Genomic DNA, 21,318 nt, shown 5'->3' with positions numbered 1-21,318 from the left:
TCTGCATGAAAATGGAAATATCTACACAGCTATCTGCATATAGATGGAAATATCTACACAGCTATCTCTTTACACATGGAAATAACTACACCGCTATCTGTATGAACATGGAAATATCTACACCGCCATCTATATGAACATGGAAATATCTGCACTGCCATCTGTATGAACATATAAATATCTACACCGCAATCTGTATTAAGATGGAGATATCTACACCGATATCTGAATAAACATGGAAATATCTACACCGCTATCTGTATAAACATGGAAACATCTACACCGCTATCTTTATAAACATGGAAATATCTACACCACAACCTGTATAAACATGGAAATATCAGCACCGCTATCTGTATGAACCTGGAAATATCTACACAGCTATCTGTATGAACATGGAAATATCTACACCGCTATCTGTATGAACATGGAAATATCTACAAAGCTATTTGAATGAACATGGAAATATCTACACCGCTATCTGTTTGAACATGTAAATATCTACACCGCTATCTGCATGAAAATGGAAATATCTACAAAGCTATCTGCATATACATGGAAATATCTACACAGCTATCTCTTTACACATGGAAATAACTACACCGCTATATCTATAAACATGGAAATATCTACACCACCATCAGAATGAACATGGAAATATCTGCACCGCCATCTGTATGAACATATAAATATCTACACCGCCATCTGTATTAAGAAGGAAATATCTAACCCGCTATCTGTATAAACATGGAAATATCTACACCGCTGCCTGTATAAACATGGAAATATCAGCACCGCTCTCTGTATGAAAATGGAAATATCTACACCGCTATCTGTATGAACATGGAAATATCTACACTGCAATCTGTATGAACATGGAAATAGCTACACCGTTATCTGTATTAAGATGGACATATCTACACCGCTATCTGTATAAACATGGAAATATCAACACCGCTATCTGTATGAACATGGATATATCTACACAGCCCTCTGGATGAACATGGAAATATCCACACCGCTATCTGTGTAAACATGCATACATCTTCACCGTTATTTGTATAAACATGGAAATATCTACACCGCTATCTGTATGAACATGGAAATATCTACACAGCAATCTGTTTGAAGATGGAAATATATACACCGCTATCTGCATGAAAATGGAAATATCTACACAGCTATGTGCATATAGATGGAAATATCTACACAGCTGTCTGTTTACACATGGAAATAACTACAACGCTATCTGTATGAACATGGACATATCTACACAGCTATCTCTTTACACATGGAAAAATCTACACCGCTATCTGTATGAACATGGAAATATCTTCACCGCCATTTCTATGAACATGGATATATCTACACAGCCATCTGGATGAACATGGAAATATCTACACCGCTATCTGTATGAGCATGGAAATATCTACACTGATATCTGTGTAAACATGAATACATCTTCACCGCTATCTGTATAAACATGGAAATATCTACACTGCTATCTGTATGAACATGGAAATATCTACACCGCTATCTGTCTGAACATGGAAATATCTACACCGCTATCTGCATGAAAATGGAAATATCTACACAGCGATCTGCATATACATGGAAATATCTACAAAGCTATTTCTTTACACATGGAAATAAGTACAGCGCTATTTCTATAAACATGGAAATAGCTACACCGCCATCTGTATGAACATGGAAATATCTACACCGCTATCTGTATGAACATGGGAATATCTACACCGCTATCTGTATGAACATGGATATATCTACACAGCCCTCTGGATGAACATGGAAATATCCACACCGCTATCTGTGTAAATATGCATACATCTTCACCGCTATCTGTAGAAACATGGAAAAATCTACACCGCTATCTGTATGAAGATGGAAATATCTACACCGCTATCTGTTTGAAGATGGAAATATATACACCGCTATCTGCATGAAAATGGAAATATCTACACAGCTATCTGCATATAGATGGAAATATCTACACAGCTATCTCTTTACACATGGAAATAAATACACCACTATCTGTATGAACATGGAAATATCTACACCGCCCTCTGTATGAACATGGAAATATCTGCACCGCCATCTGTATGAACATATAAATATCTACACCGCCATCTGTATTAAGATGGAGATATCTACACCGCTATCTGAATAAACATGGAAATAAATACACCGCTATCTGTATAAACATGGAAATATCTACACCGCTATGTGTATAACCATGGAAATATCTACACCGCTACCTGTATAAACATGGAAATATCAGCACTGATATCTGTATGAACATGGAAATATCTACACCGCTATCTGTATGAACATGGAAATATCTACACCGCTATCTGTATGAACATGGAAATATCTACAAAGCTATCTGAATGAACATGGAAAAATCTACACCGCTATCTGTTTGAACATGGAAATATCTACACCGCTATCTGCATGAAAATGGAAATATCTACACTGCTATCTGCATATACATGGAAATATCTACACAGATATCTCTTTACACGTGGAAATAACTAAACCGCTATATCTATAAACATGGAAATATCTACACCGCCATCTGTATGAACATGGAAATATCTGCACCGCCATCTGTATGAACATATAAATATCTACACCGCCATCTGTATTAAGAAGGAAATATCTAAACCGCTATCTGTATAAACCTGGAAATATCTACACCGCTGCCTGTATAAACATGGAAATATCAGCACCGCTATCTGTATGAACATGGAAATATCTTCACCGCTATCTGTATGGACATGGAAATATCTACACGGCTATCTGTATGAACATGGAAATAGCTACACCGTTATCTGTATGAACATGGAAATAGCTACACCACTATCTGTATGAACATGGAATTATCTACACCGCTATCTGTATTAACATGGATATATCTACACAGCCATGTGGATGAACATGGAAATATCTACACCGCTATCTGAATGAACATGGAAATATGTACACCGCTATCTGTATGAACATGGATATATCTACACAGCCATCTGGATGAACATGGAAATATCAACACCGCTATCTGTGTAAACATGCATAGAACTTCACCGCTATCTCTATAAACAAGGAAATATCTACACCGCTATCTGTATGAACATGGAAATATCTACACCGCTATCTGTTTGAACATGGAAATATCTACACCGCTATCTGTATGAAAATGGAAATATCTACACTGCTATCTGCATATAAATTTAAATATCTACACAGCTATCTCTTTACACATGGAAATAACTACACCGCTATCTGTATGAACATGGAAATATCTACACCGCCATCTGTATGAACACGGAAATATCTGCACCGCCATCTGTATGAACATATAAGTATCTTCACCGCCATCTGTATTAAGATGGAGATATCTACACTGCTATCTGTATAAACATGGAAATATCTACACCGCCATCTGTATGAACATATAAATATCTACACCACCATCTGTATTAAGAAGGAAATATCTAAAATGCTATCTGTATAAACATGGAAATACCTACACCGCTGCCTGTATAAACATGGAAATATCAGCACCACTATCTGTATGAACATGGAAATATCTACACCGCAATCTGTATGAACATGGATATACCTACAGAGCCATCTGGATGAAGATGGAAATATCTACACCTCTATCTGTATGAACATGGAAATATCTACACCGCTATCTGTGTAAACATGCATACATCTTCACCGCTATCAGTATAAACATGGAAATATCTACACCGCTATCTGTATGAACATGGAAATAGCTACACCGCTATCTGTATGAACATGGATATATCTACACAGCTATCTGTATGAACATGGATATATCTACACAGCCATCTGGAAGAACATGGAAATATCTACACCGCTATCTGTGTAAACATGCATACATCTTCACCACTATCTGTATAAACATGGAAATAACTACACCGCTATCTGTATGAACATGGAAATATCTGCACCGCTATCTGTATGAACATGGAAATATCTACACCGCTATCTGTTTGAACATGGAAATATCTACACCGCTATCTGCATGAAAATGGAAATATCTACAAAGCTATCTGCATATTCATGGAAATATCTACACAGCTATCTCTTTACACATGGAAATAACTACACCGCTATATCTATAAACATGGAAATATCTACACCGCCATATGTATGAACATGGAAATATCTGCACTGCCATCTATATGAACATATAAATATCTACACCGCCATCTGTATTAAGAAGGACATATCTAAACAGCTATCTGTATAAACCTGGAAATATCTACACCGCTGCCTGTATAAACATGGAAATATCAGCACCGCTATCTTTATGAACATGGAAATATCTACACCGCTACCTGTATAAACATGGAAATATCAGCACCGCTATCTGTATGAACATGGAAATATCTACACCCCTATCTGTATGAACATGGAAATATCTACACCGCTATCTGTATGAACATGGATATATCTACACAGCCCTCTGGATGAACATGGAAATATCCACACCGCTATCTGTGCAAACATGCATACATCTTCACCGCTATCTGTATAAACATAGAAATATCTACACCGCTATCTCTATGAACATGGAAATATCTACACCGCCATCTGTTTGAAGATGGAAATATATACACCGCTATCTGCATGAAAATGGAAATATCTACACAGCTATCTGCATATAGATGGAAATATCTACACAGCTATCTCTTTACACATGGAAATAACTACACCGCTATCTGTATGAACATGGAAATATCTACACCGCCATCTATATGAACATGGAAATATCTGCACTGCCATCTGTATGAACATATAAATATCTACACCGCAATCTGTATTAAGATGGAGATATCTACACCGATATCTGAATAAACATGGAAATATCTACACCGCTATCTGTATAAACATGGAAACATCTACACCGCTATCTTTATAAACATGGAAATATCTACACCACAACCTGTATAAACATGGAAATATCAGCACCGCTATCTGTATGAACCTGGAAATATCTACACAGCTATCTGTATGAACATGGAAATATCTACACCGCTATCTGTATGAACATGGAAATATCTACAAAGCTATTTGAATGAACATGGAAATATCTACACCGCTATCTGTTTGAACATGTAAATATCTACACCGCTATCTGCATGAAAATGGAAATATCTACAAAGCTATCTGCATATACATGGAAATATCTACACAGCTATCTCTTTACACATGGAAATAACTACACCGCTATATCTATAAACATGGAAATATCTACACCACCATCAGAATGAACATGGAAATATCTGCACCGCCATCTGTATGAACATATAAATATCTACACCGCCATCTGTATTAAGAAGGAAATATCTAACCCGCTATCTGTATAAACATGGAAATATCTACACCGCTGCCTGTATAAACATGGAAATATCAGCACCGCTCTCTGTATGAAAATGGAAATATCTACACCGCTATCTGTATGAACATGGAAATATCTACACTGCAATCTGTATGAACATGGAAATAGCTACACCGTTATCTGTATTAAGATGGACATATCTACACCGCTATCTGTATAAACATGGAAATATCAACACCGCTATCTGTATGAACATGGATATATCTACACAGCCCTCTGGATGAACATGGAAATATCCACACCGCTATCTGTGTAAACATGCATACATCTTCACCGTTATTTGTATAAACATGGAAATATCTACACCGCTATCTGTATGAACATGGAAATATCTACACAGCAATCTGTTTGAAGATGGAAATATATACACCGCTATCTGCATGAAAATGGAAATATCTACACAGCTATGTGCATATAGATGGAAATATCTACACAGCTGTCTGTTTACACATGGAAATAACTACAACGCTATCTGTATGAACATGGACATATCTACACAGCTATCTCTTTACACATGGAAAAATCTACACCGCTATCTGTATGAACATGGAAATATCTTCACCGCCATTTCTATGAACATGGATATATCTACACAGCCATCTGGATGAACATGGAAATATCTACACCGCTATCTGTATGAGCATGGAAATATCTACACTGATATCTGTGTAAACATGAATACATCTTCACCGCTATCTGTATAAACATGGAAATATCTACACTGCTATCTGTATGAACATGGAAATATCTACACCGCTATCTGTCTGAACATGGAAATATCTACACCGCTATCTGCATGAAAATGGAAATATCTACACAGCGATCTGCATATACATGGAAATATCTACAAAGCTATCTCTTTACACATGGAAATAAGTACAGCGCTATTTCTATAAACATGGAAATAGCTACACCGCCATCTGTATGAACATGGAAATATCTACACCGCTATCTGTATGAACATGGGAATATCTACACCGCTATCTGTATGAACATGGATATATCTACACAGCCCTCTGGATGAACATGGAAATATCCACACCGCTATCTGTGTAAATATGCATACATCTTCACCGCTATCTGTAGAAACATGGAAAAATCTACACCGCTATCTGTATGAAGATGGAAATATCTACACCGCTATCTGTTTGAAGATGGAAATACATACACCGCTATCTGCATGAAAATGGAAATATCTACACAGCTATCTGCATATAGATGGAAATATCTACACAGCTATCTCTTTACACATGGAAATAAATACACCACTATCTGTATGAACATGGAAATATCTACACCGCCCTCTGTATGAACATGGAAATATCTGCACCGCCATCTGTATGAACATATAAATATCTACACCGCCATCTGTATTAAGATGGAGATATCTACACCGCTATCTGAATAAACATGGAAATAAATACACCGCTATCTGTATAAACATGGAAATATCTACACCGCTATGTGTATAACCATGGAAATATCTACACAGCTACCTGTATAAACATGGAAATATCAGCACTGATATCTGTATGAACATGGAAATATCTACACCGCTATCTGTATGAACATGGAAATATCTACACCGCTATCTGTATGAACATGGAAATATCTACAAAGCTATCTGAATGAACATGGAAAAATCTACACCGCTATCTGTTTGAACATGGAAATATCTACACCGCTATCTGCATGAAAATGGAAATATCTACACTGCTATCTGCATATACATGGAAATATCTACACAGATATCTCTTTACACGTGGAAATAACTAAACCGCTATATCTATAAACATGGAAATATCTACACCGCCATCTGTATGAACATGGAAATATCTGCACCGCCATCTGTATGAACATATAAATATCTACACCGCCATCTGTATTAAGAAGGAAATATCTAAACCGCTATCTGTATAAACCTGGAAATATCTACACCGCTGCCTGTATAAACATGGAAATATCAGCACCGCTATCTGTATGAACATGGAAATATCTTCACCGCTATCTGTATGGACATGGAAATATCTACACGGCTATCTGTATGAACATGGAAATAGCTACACCGTTATCTGTATGAACATGGAAATAGCTACACCACTATCTGTATGAACATGGAATTATCTACACCGCTATCTGTATTAACATGGATATATCTACACAGCCATGTGGATGAACATGGAAATATCTACACCGCTATCTGAATGAACATGGAAATATGTACACCGCTATCTGTATGAACATGGATATATCTACACAGCCATCTGGATGAACATGGAAATATCAACACCGCTATCTGTGTAAACATGCATAGAACTTCACCGCTATCTCTATAAACAAGGAAATATCTACACCGCTATCTGTATGAACATGGAAATATCTACACCGCTATCTGTTTGAACATGGAAATATCTACACCGCTATCTGTATGAAAATGGAAATATCTACACTGCTATCTGCATATAAATTTAAATATCTACACAGCTATCTCTTTACACATGGAAATAACTACACCGCTATCTGTATGAACATGGAAATATCTACACCGCCATCTGTATGAACACGGAAATATCTGCACCGCCATCTGTATGAACATATAAGTATCTTCACCGCCATCTGTATTAAGATGGAGATATCTACACTGCTATCTGTATAAACATGGAAATATCTACACCGCCATCTGTATGAACATATAAATATCTACACCACCATCTGTATTAAGAAGGAAATATCTAAAATGCTATCTGTATAAACATGGAAATACCTACACCGCTGCCTGTATAAACATGGAAATATCAGCACCACTATCTGTATGAACATGGAAATATCTACACCGCAATCTGTATGAACATGGATATACCTACAGAGCCATCTGGATGAAGATGGAAATATCTACACCTCTATCTGTATGAACATGGAAATATCTACACCGCTATCTGTGTAAACATGCATACATCTTCACCGCTATCAGTATAAACATGGAAATATCTACACCGCTATCTGTATGAACATGGAAATAGCTACACCGCTATCTGTATGAACATGGATATATCTACACAGCTATCTGTATGAACATGGATATATCTACACAGCCATCTGGATGAACATGGAAATATCTACACCGCTATCTGTGTAAACATGCATACATCTTCACCACTATCTGTATAAACATGGAAATAACTACACCGCTATCTGTATGAACATGGAAATATCTGCACCGCTATCTGTATGAACATGGAAATATCTACACCGCTATCTGTTTGAACATGGAAATATCTACACCGCTATCTGCATGAAAATGGAAATATCTACAAAGCTATCTGCATATTCATGGAAATATCTACACAGCTATCTCTTTACACATGGAAATAACTACACCGCTATATCTATAAACATGGAAATATCTACACCGCCATATGTATGAACATGGAAATATCTGCACCGCCATCTATATGAACATATAAATATCTACACCGCCATCTGTATTAAGAAGGACATATCTAAACAGCTATCAGTATAAACCTGGAAATATCTACACCGCTGCCTGTATAAACATGGAAATATCAGCACCGCTATCTTTATGAACATGGAAATATCTACACCGCTACCTGTATAAACATGGAAATATCAGCACCGCTATCTGTATGAACATGGAAATATCTACACCCCTATCTGTATGAACATGGAAATATCTACACCGCTATCTGTATGAACATGGATATATCTACACAGCCCTCTGGATGAACATGGAAATATCCACACCGCTATCTGTGCAAACATGCATACATCTTCACCGCTATCTGTATAAACATAGAAATATCTACACCGCTATCTCTATGAACATGGAAATATCTACACCGCCATCTGTTTGAAGATGGAAATATATACACCGCTATCTGCATGAAAATGGAAATATCTACACAGCTATCTGCATATAGATGGAAATATCTACACAGCTATCTCTTTACACATGGAAATAACTACACCGCTATCTGTATGAACATGGAAATATCTACACCGCCATCTATATGAACATGGAAATATCTGCACTGCCATCTGTATGAACATATAAATATCTACACCGCAATCTGTATTAAGATGGAGATATCTACACCGATATCTGAATAAACATGGAAATATCTACACCGCTATCTGTATAAACATGGAAACATCTACACCGCTATCTTTATAAACATGGAAATATCTACACCACAACCTGTATAAACATGGAAATATCAGCACCGCTATCTGTATGAACCTGGAAATATCTACACAGCTATCTGTATGAACATGGAAATATCTACACCGCTATCTGTTTGAACATGGAAATATCTACAAAGCTATTTGAATGAACATGGAAATATCTACACCGCTATCTGTTTGAACATGTAAATATCTACACCGCTATCTGCATGAAAATTTAAATATCTACAAAGCTATCTGCATATAAATGGAAATATCTACACAGCTATCTCTTTACACATGGAAATAACTACACCGCTATATCTATAAACATGGAAATATCTACACCACCATCTGTATGAACATGGAAATATCTGCACCGCCATCTGTATGAACATATAAATATCTACACCGCCATCTGTATTAAGAAGGAAATATCTAAACCGCTATCTGTATAAACATGGAAATATCTACACCGCTGCCTGTATAAACATGGAAATATCAGCACCGCTCTCTGTATGAAAATGGAAATATCTACACCACTATCTGTATGAACATGGAAATATCTACACTGCAATCTGTATGAACATGGAAATAGCTACACCGTTATCTGTATGAAAAAGGAAATAGCTACACCGCTATCTGTATGAACATGGAAATATCTACACCGCTATCTGTATGAACATGGATATATCTACACAGCCATCTGTCTGAACATGGAAATATCTACACCGCTATCTGTATGAACATGGAAATATCTACACCGCTATCTGTATGAACATGGATATATCTACACAGCCATCTGGATGAACATGGAAATATCTACACCGCTATCTGTGTAAACATGCATACATCTTCACCACTATCTGTATAAACATGGAAATATCTGCACCGCTATCGGTATTAACATGGAAATATCTACACCGCTCTCTGTATGAACATGGATATATCTACACAGCCATCTGGATGAACATGGAAATATCTACACCACTATCTGTATGAACATGGAAATATCTACACCGCTATCTGTGTAAACATGCATACCTCTTCACCGCTATCAGTATAAACATGGAAATATCTACACCGCTAGCTGTATGAACATGGAAATAGCTACACTGCTATCTGTATGAACATAGAAATATCTACACCACTATCTGTATGAACATGGATATATCTACACAGCCATCTGGATGAACATGGAAATATCTACACCGCTATCTGTGTAAACATGCATACATCTTCACCGCTATCTGTAGAAACATGGAAATATCTACACCGCTATCTGTATGAACATGGAAATATCTACACCGCTATCTGTTTGAAGATGGAAATATATACACCGCTATCTGCATGAAAATGGAAATATCTACACAGCTATCTGCATATAGATGGAAATATCTACACAGCTATCTCTTTACACATGGAAATAACTACACCACTATCTGTATGAACATTGAAATATCTATACCGCCATCTGTATGAACATGGAAATATCTGCACCGCCATCTGTATGAACATATAAATATCTACACCTCCATCTGTATTAAGATGGAGATATCTACACCACTATCTGAATAAACATGGAAATATCTACACCGCTATCTGTATAATCATGGAAATATCTACACCGCTATGTGTATAACCATGGAAATATCTACACCGCTACCTGTATAAACATGGAAATATCAGCACCGCTATCTGTATGAACATGGAAATATCTACACCGCTATCTGTATGAACATGGAAATATCTACACCGCTATCTGTACGAACATGGAAATATCTACAAAGCTATCTGAATGAACATGGAAAAATCTACACTGCTATCTGTATGAACATGGAAAAAGCTACACCGTTATCTGTGTGAACATGGAAATAGCTACACCACTATCTGTATGAACATGGAAATATCTACACCGCTATCTGTATGAACATGGATATATCTACACAGCCCTCTGGATGAACATGGAAATATCCACACCGCTATCTGTGCAAACATGCATACATCTTCACCGCTATCTGTAGAAACATGGAAATATCTACACCGCTATCTGTATGAACATGGAAATATCTACACAGCTATCTGTTTGAAGATGGAAATATATACACCGCTATCTGCATCAAAATGTAAATATCTACACAGCTATCTGCATATAGATAGAAATATCTACACAGCTATCTCTTTACACATGGAAATAACTACACCACTATCTGTATGAACATTGAAATATCTACACCGCCATCTGTATGAACATGGAAATATCTGCAAAGCCATCTGTATGAACATATAAATATCTGCACCGCCATCTGTATTAAGATGGAGATATCTACACCACTATCTGAATAAACATGGAAATATCTACACCACTATCTGTATAATCATGGAAATATCTACACCGCTATGTGTATAACCATGGAAATATCTACACCGCTACCTGCATAAACATGGAAATATCAGCACCGCTATCTGTATGAACATGGAAATATCTACACCGCTATCTGTATGAACATGGAAATATCTACACCGCTATCTGTATGAACATGGAATTATCTACAAAGCTATCTGAATGAACATGGAAAAATCTACACCCCTATCTGTTTGAACATGGAAATATCTACACAGCTATCTGCATGAAAATGGAAATATCTTCACTGCTATCTGCATATACATGGAAATATCTACACAGCTATCTCTTTACACATGGAAATAACTACACCGCTATATCTATAAACATGGAAATATCTACACCGCCATCTGTATGAACATGGAAATATCTGCACCGCCATCTGTATGAACATATAAATATCTACACCGCCATCTGTATTAAGAAGGAAATATCTAAACCGCTATCTGTATAAACCTGGAAATATCTACACCGCTGCCTGTATAAACATGGAAATATCAGCACCGCTATCTGTATGAACATGGAAATATCTACACCGCTATCTGTATGAACATGGAAATATCTACACTGCTATCTGTATGAACATGGAAATAGCTACACCGTTATCTGCATGAACATGGAAATAGCTACACCACTATCTGTATGAACATGGAAATATCTACACCGCTATCTGTATGAACATGGATATATCTACACAGCCATCTGGATGAACATCGAAATATCTACACCGCTATCTGTATGAACATGGAAATATGTACACCGCTATCTGTATGAACATGGATATATCTACAGAGCCATCTGGATAAACAAGGAAATATCTACACCGCTATGTGTGTAAACATGCATAGAACTTCACCGCTATCTCTATAAACATGGAAATATGTACACCGCTGTCTGTATGAACATGGAAATATCCACACCGCTATCTGTATGAACATGGAAATATCTACACCGCTATCTGTTTGAACATGGAAATATCTACACCGTTATCTGTATGAAAATGGAAATATCTACACTGCTATCTGCATATACATTTAAATATCTACACAGCTATCTCTTTACACATGGAAATAACTACACCGCTATCTGTATGGACATGGAAACATCTACACCGCCATCTGTATGAACACGGAAATATCTGCACCGCCATCTGTAAGAACATATAAATATCTACACCACCATCTGTATTAAGATGAAGATATCTACACTGCTATCTGTATAAACATGGAAATATCTAAACCGCCATCTGTATGAACATATAAATATCTACACCGCCATCTGTATTAAGAAGGAAATATCTAAACCGCTATCTGTATAAACATGGAAATAGCTACACCGCTGCCTGTATAAACAAGGAAATATCAGCACCGCTATATGTATGAACATGGAAATATCTACACCGATATCTGTATGAACATGGAAATATCTACACAGCTATCTGTATGAACATGGAAATAGCTACACCGCTATCTGAATGAACATGGATATATCTACACAGTCATCTGGATGAACATGGAAATATCTACACCGCTATGTGTGTAAACATGCATAGATCTTCACCGCTGTCTGAATAAACATGGAAATATCTACACCGCTATCTGTATGAACGTGGAAATATCTACACCGCTATCTGTATGAACAGGGAAATATCTACACCGCTATCTGTTTGAACATGGAAATATCTACACCGCTATCTGCATGAAAATGGAAATATCTATACTGCTATCTGTATATACATTTAAATATCTACACATCTATCTCTTTACACATGGAAATAACTACACCTCTATCTGTATGAACATGGAAATATCTACACCGCTATCTGTATGAACATGGAAATATCTGCACCGCCATCTGTATGAACATATAAATATCTACACCGCCATCTGTATTAAGATGGAGATATCTACACCGCTATCTGTTTAAACATGGAAATATCTACACCACTATCTGTATAAACATGGAAATATCTACACCGCTGTCTGTATAAGCATGGAAATATCTACACCACTACCTGTATAAACATGGAAATATCAGCACCGCTATCTGTATGAACATGGAAATATCTACAAAGCTATCTGAATGAACATGGAAAAATCTACACCGCTATCTGTTTGAACATGTAAATATCTACACCGCTATCTGCATGAAAATGGAAATATCTACAAAGCTATCTGCATATACATGGAAATATCTACACAGCTATCTCTTTACACATGGAAATAACTACACCGCTATCTGTATGAACATGGAAATATCTACACAGCCATCTGTATGAACACGGAAATATCTGCACCGCCATCTATAAGAACATATAAATATCTACACCGCCATCTGTATTAAGATGGAGATATGTGCACTGCTATCTGTATAAACATGGAAATATCTACACCGCCATCTGTATGAACATATAAATATCTACAATGCCCTCTGTATTAAGAAGGAAATATCTAAACCGCTATCTGTATAAACATGGAAATATCAGCACCGCTATCTGTATGAACAGGGAAATATCTACACCGCTATCTGTATGAACATGGAAATATCTACACCGCTATCTGTATGAACATGGAAATAGCTGCACCGCTATCTGTATGAACATTGATATATCTACACAGACATCTGGATGAACATGGAAATATCTACAACGCTATCTGTGTAAACATGCATAGATCTTCACCGCTATCTGTATAAACATGGAAATATCTACACCGCTATCTGTATAAACATGGAAATATCTACACCACTACCTGTATAAACATGGAAATATCAGCACCGCTATCTGTATGAACATGGAAATATCTACACCGCCATCTGTATGAACATGGAAATATCTACACCGCTATCTGTATGAACATGGAAATATCTACACCGCTATCTGTATGAACATGGAAATATCTACACCGCTATCTGTATGAATATGGAAATATCTACACCGCTATCAGTATGAACATGGAAATATCTACACCGCTATCTGTATGAACATGGATATATCTACACAGCCCTCTGGATGAACATGGAAATATCCACACCGCTATCTGTGTAAACATGCATACACCTTCACCGCTATCTGTATAAACATGGAAATATCTACACCGCTATCTGAATGAACATGGAAATGTCTACACCGCTATCTGTTTGAAGATGGAAATATATACACCGCTATCTGCATGAAAACGGAAATATCTACACAGCTATCTGCATATACATGGAAATATCTACACAGCTATCTCTTTACACATGGAAATAACTACACCGCTATCTGTATGAACATGGGAATATCTACACCGCCATCTGTATGAACATGGAAATATCTGCACTGCCATCTGTATGAACATATAAATATCTACACCGCCATCTGTATTAAGATGGAGATATCAACACCGCTATCTGAATAAACATGGAAATATCTACACCGCTATCTGTATAAACATGGAAATATCTACACCGCTATCTCTATACCCATGGAAATATCTACACCGCTACCTGTATAAACATGGAAATATCAGCACCGCTATCTGTATGAACATGGAAATATCTACACCGCTATCTGTATGAACATGGAAATATCTACACCGCTATCTGTATGAACATGGAAATATCTACACAGCTATCTCTTTACACATGGAAATAACTACACCGCTATATCTATAAACATGGAAATATCTACACCACCATATGTATGAACATGGAAATATCTGCACCGCCATCTGTATGAACATATAAATATATACACCGCCATCTGTATTAAGAAGGAAATATCTAAACAGCTATCTGTATAAACCTGGAAATATCTACACCGCTGCCTGTATAAACATGGAAATATCAGCACTGCTATCTGTATGAACATGGAAATATCTACACCGCTATCTGTATGAACATGGATATATCTACACAGCCATCTGGATGAACATGGAAATATCTACACCGCTATCTGTATGAACATGGAAATATCTACTCCGCTATCTGTATTAACATGGATATATCTAAACAGCCATCTGGATGAACATGGAAATATCTACATCGCTATCTGTGTAAACATGCATAGATCTTCACCACTATCTCTATAAACATGGAAATATCTACACCGCTCTCTGTATGAACATGGAAATATCCACACCGCTATCTGTATGAACATGGAAATATCTACACCGCTATCTGTTTGAACATGGAAATATCTACACCGCTATCTGCATGAAAATGGAAATATCTACACTGCTATCTGCATATACATATAAATATCTACACAGCTATCTCTTTACACATGGAAATAACTACACCGCTATCTGTATGAACATGGAAATATCCACACCGGCATCTGTATGAACACGGAAATATCTGCACCGCCATCTGTAAGAACATATAAATATCTACACTGCCATCTGTATTAAGAAGAAGATATCTACACTGCTATCTGTATAAACATGGAAATATCTAAACCGCCATCTGTATGAACATATAAATATCTACACCGCCATCTGTATTAAGAAGGAAATATCTAAACCGCTATCTGTATAAACATGGAAATATCAACACCGCTACCTGTATGAACATGGATATATCTACACAGCCATCTGGATGAACATGGAACTATCTACACCGCCATCTGTATGAACATGGAAATATCTACACCACTATCTGTATGAACATGGATATATCTAAACAGCCATCTGGATGAACATGGAAATATCTACACCGCTATCTGTGTAAACATGCATAGATCTTCACCGCTACCTCTATAAACATGGAAATATCTACACCGCTATCTGTATGAACATGGAAATATCCACACCGCTATCTGTATGAACATGGAAATATCTACAGCGCTATCAGTTTGAACATGGAAATATCTACACCGCTATCTGCATGAAAATGGAAATATCTACTCTGCTATCTGCATATACATTTAAATATCTACACAGCTATCTCTTTACACATGGAAATAACTACACCACTATCTGTATGAACATGGAAATATCTACACCGCCATCTGTATGAACATATAAATATCTACACCGCCATCTGTATTAAGATGGAGATATCCACACTGCTATCTGTATAAACATGGAAATATCTACACCGCCATCTGTATGAACATATAAATATCTACACAGCCATCTGTATTAAGAAGGAAATATCTAAACCGCTATCTGTATAAACATAGAAATATCTACACCGCTGCCTGTATAAAGAAGGAAATATCAGCACCGCTATCTGTATGAACATGGAAATATCTACACCGCTATCTGTATGAACATGGAAATATCTACTCCGCTATCTGTATGAACATGGAAATAGCTACACCGCTATCTGTATGAACATGGATATATCTACACAGCCATCTGGATGAACATGGAAATATCTACACCGCTATCTGTATAAACATGGAAATATCTACACCGCTATCTGTATGAACATGGAAATATCTACACCGCTATCTGTATAAACATGGAAATATCTACACCGCTATCTGTTTGAACATGGAAATATCTACACCGCTATCTGCATGAAAATGGAAATATCTACACTGCTATCTGCATATACATTTAAATATCTACACAGCTATCTCTTTACACATGGAAATAACTACACTGCAATCTGCATGAACATGGAAATATCTACACCGCTATCTGCATGAAAATGGAAATATCTACACTGCTATCTGCATATACATTTAAATATCTACACAGCTATCTCTTTACACATGGAAATAACTACACTGCTATCTGCATGAACATGGAAATATCTACACCGCCATCTGTATGAACATGGAAATATCTGCACTGCCATCTGTATGAACATATAAATAACTACACCGCAATCTGTATTAAGATAGAGATATCTCCACTGCTATCTGTATAAACTTGGAAATATCTACACAGCTATCTGTATAAACATGGAAATATCTACACCGCTATCTGTATAAACATGGAAATATCTACACCGCTATCTGGGTAAACATGCATACATCTTCACCGCTCTCTGTATAAACATGGAAATGTCTACAAGGCTATCTGTATGAACATGGAAATATCTACACCGCCATCTGTATGAACATATAAATACACCGCCATCTGTATTTAGAAGGAAATATCAAAACTGCTTTCTGTATAATCATGGAAATATCTACACCGCTGCCTGTATAAACATGGAAATATCAGCACCGCTATCTGTATGAACATGGAAATATCTACACCGCTATCTGTAGGAACATGGAAATAGCTACACCGCTGCCTGTATAAACATGGAAATATCAGCACCGCTATCTGTATGAACATGCAAATATCTACACCACTATCTGTATGAACATGGATATATCTACACAGCCATCTGGATGAACATGGAAATGTCTACACCACTATCTGTATGCACATGGAAATATCTACACCGCTATCTGTGTAAACATGCATACATCTTCACCGCTATCACTATAAACATGGAAATATCTACACCGCTATCTGTATGAACATGGAAATAGCTACACTGCTATCTGTATGAAGATGGAAATATCTACACCGCTATCTGTATGAACATGGATATATCTACACAGCCATCTGGATGAACATGGAAATATCTACACCGCTATCTGTGTAAACATGCATACATCTTCACCGCTATCTGTATAAAGATGGAAATATCTACACCGCTATCTGTATGAACATGGAAATATCTACACCGCTATCTGAATGAACATGGAAATATCTACACCGCTATCTGTTTGAACATGGAAATATCTAAACCGCTATCTGCATGAAAATGGAAATATCTACACTGCTATCTGCATATACATGGAAATATCTACACAGCTATCTCTTTACACATGGAAATAACTACAACGCTATCTGTATGAACATGGAAATATCCACACCGCCATCTGTATGAACATGGAAATATCTGCAGCGCCATCTGTATGAACATATAAATATCTACACCGCCATCTGTATCAAGATGGAGATATCTACATCGCTATCTGTATAAACATGGAAATATCTACACCGCTATCTGTATAAACATGGAAATATCTACACCGCTATCTGTATAAACATGGAAATATCTAAACCGCTACCTGTATAAACATGGAAATATCAGCACCGCTATCTGTATGAACATGGAAATATCTACACCGCTATCTGTATGAACATGGAAATATCTACACTGCTATCTGTATGAATATGGAAATATCTACACCGCTATCAGTATGAACATGAAAATATCTACACCGCTATCTGTATGAACATGGATATATCTACACAGCCCTCTGGATGAACATGGAAATATCCACACCGCTATCTGTGTAAACATGCATACATCTTCACCGCTATCTGTATAAACATGGAAATATCTACACCGCTATCTGAATGAACATGGAAATGTCTACACCGCTATCTGTTTGAAGATGGAAATATATACACCGCTATCTGCATGAAAACGGAAATATCTACACAGCTATCTGCATATACATGGAAATATCTACACAGCTATCTCTTTACACATGGAAATAACTACACCGCTATCTGTATGAACATGGGAATATCTACACCGCCATCTGTATGAACATGGAAATATCTACACCGCCATCTGTATGAACATATAAATATCTACACAGCCATCTGTATTAAGAAGGAAATATCTAAACCGCTATCTGTATAAACATAGAAATATCTACACCGCTGCCTGTATAAACAAGGAAATATCAGCACCGCTATCTGTATGAACATGGAAATATCTACACCGCTATCTGTATGAACATGGAAATATCTACTCCGCTATCTGTATGAACATGGAAATAGCTACACCGCTATCTGTATGAACATGGATATATCTACACAGCCATCTGGATGAACATGGAAATATCTACACCGCTATCTGTATAAACATGGAAATATCTACACCGCTATCTGTATGAACATGGAAATATCTACACCGCTATCTGTATAAACATGGAAATATCTACACCGCTATCTGTTTGAACATGGAAATATCTACACCGCTATCTGCATGAAAATGGAAATATCTACACTGCTATCTGCATATACATTTAAATATCTACACAGCTATCTCTTTACACATGGAAATAACTACACTGCTATCTGCATGAACATGGAAATATCTACACCGCCATCTGTATGAACATGGAAATATCTGCACTGCCATCTGTATGAACATATAAATATCTACACCGCAATCTGTATTAAGATAGAGATATCTCCACTGCTATCTGTATAAACTTGGAAATATCTACACAGCTATCTGTATAAACATGGAAATATCTACACCGCTATCTGTATAAACATGGAAATATCTACACCGCTATCTGTATAAACATGGAAATATCTACACCGCTATCTGGGTAAACATGCATACATCTTCACCGCTCTCGGTATAAACATGGAAATGTCTACAAGGCTATCTGTATGAACATGGAAATATCTACACCGCCATCTGTATGAACATATAAATACACCGCCATCTGTATTTAGAAGGAAATATCAAAACTGCTTTCTGTATAATCATGGAAATATCTACACCGCTGCCTGTATAAACATGGAAATATCAGCACCGCTATCTGTATGAACATGGAAATATCTACACCGCTATCTGTAGGAACATGGAAATAGCTACACCGCTGCCTGTATAAACATGGAAATATCAGCACCGCTATCTGTATGAACATGGAAATATCTACACCACTATCTGTATGAACATGGATATATCTACACAGCCATCTGGATGAACATGGAAATGTCTACACCACTATCTGTATGCACATGGAAATATCTACACCGCTATCTGTGTAAACATGCATACATCTTCACCGCTATCACTATAAACATGGAAATATCTACACCGCTATCTGTATGAACATGGAAATAGCTACACTGCTATCTGTATGAAGATGGAAATATCTACACCGCTATCTGTATGAACATGGATATATCTACACAGCCATCTGGATGAACATGGAAATATCTACACCGCTATCTGTGTAAACATGCATACATCTTCACCGCTATCTGTATAAAGATGGAAATATCTACACCGCTATCTGTATGAACATGGAAATATCTACACTGCTATCTGAATGAACATGGAAATATCTACACCGCTATCTGTTTGAACATGGAAATATCTAAACCGCTATCTGCATGAAAATGGAAATATCTACACTGCTATCTGCATATACATGGAAATATCTACACAGCTATCTCTTTACACATGGAAATAACTACAACGCTATCTGTATGAACATGGAAATATCCACACCGCCATCTGTATGAACATG

The sequence above is a fragment of the Gorilla gorilla genome, chromosome 16 (genome assembly GCF_029281585.2).
Source record: "Gorilla gorilla gorilla isolate KB3781 chromosome 16, NHGRI_mGorGor1-v2.1_pri, whole genome shotgun sequence".
NCBI classification, from domain to species: Eukaryota; Metazoa; Chordata; class Mammalia; order Primates; family Hominidae; genus Gorilla; species Gorilla gorilla.
The sequence above is the reverse complement of the archived record's forward strand: the minus strand, read 5'-3'. Positions refer to the sequence as shown.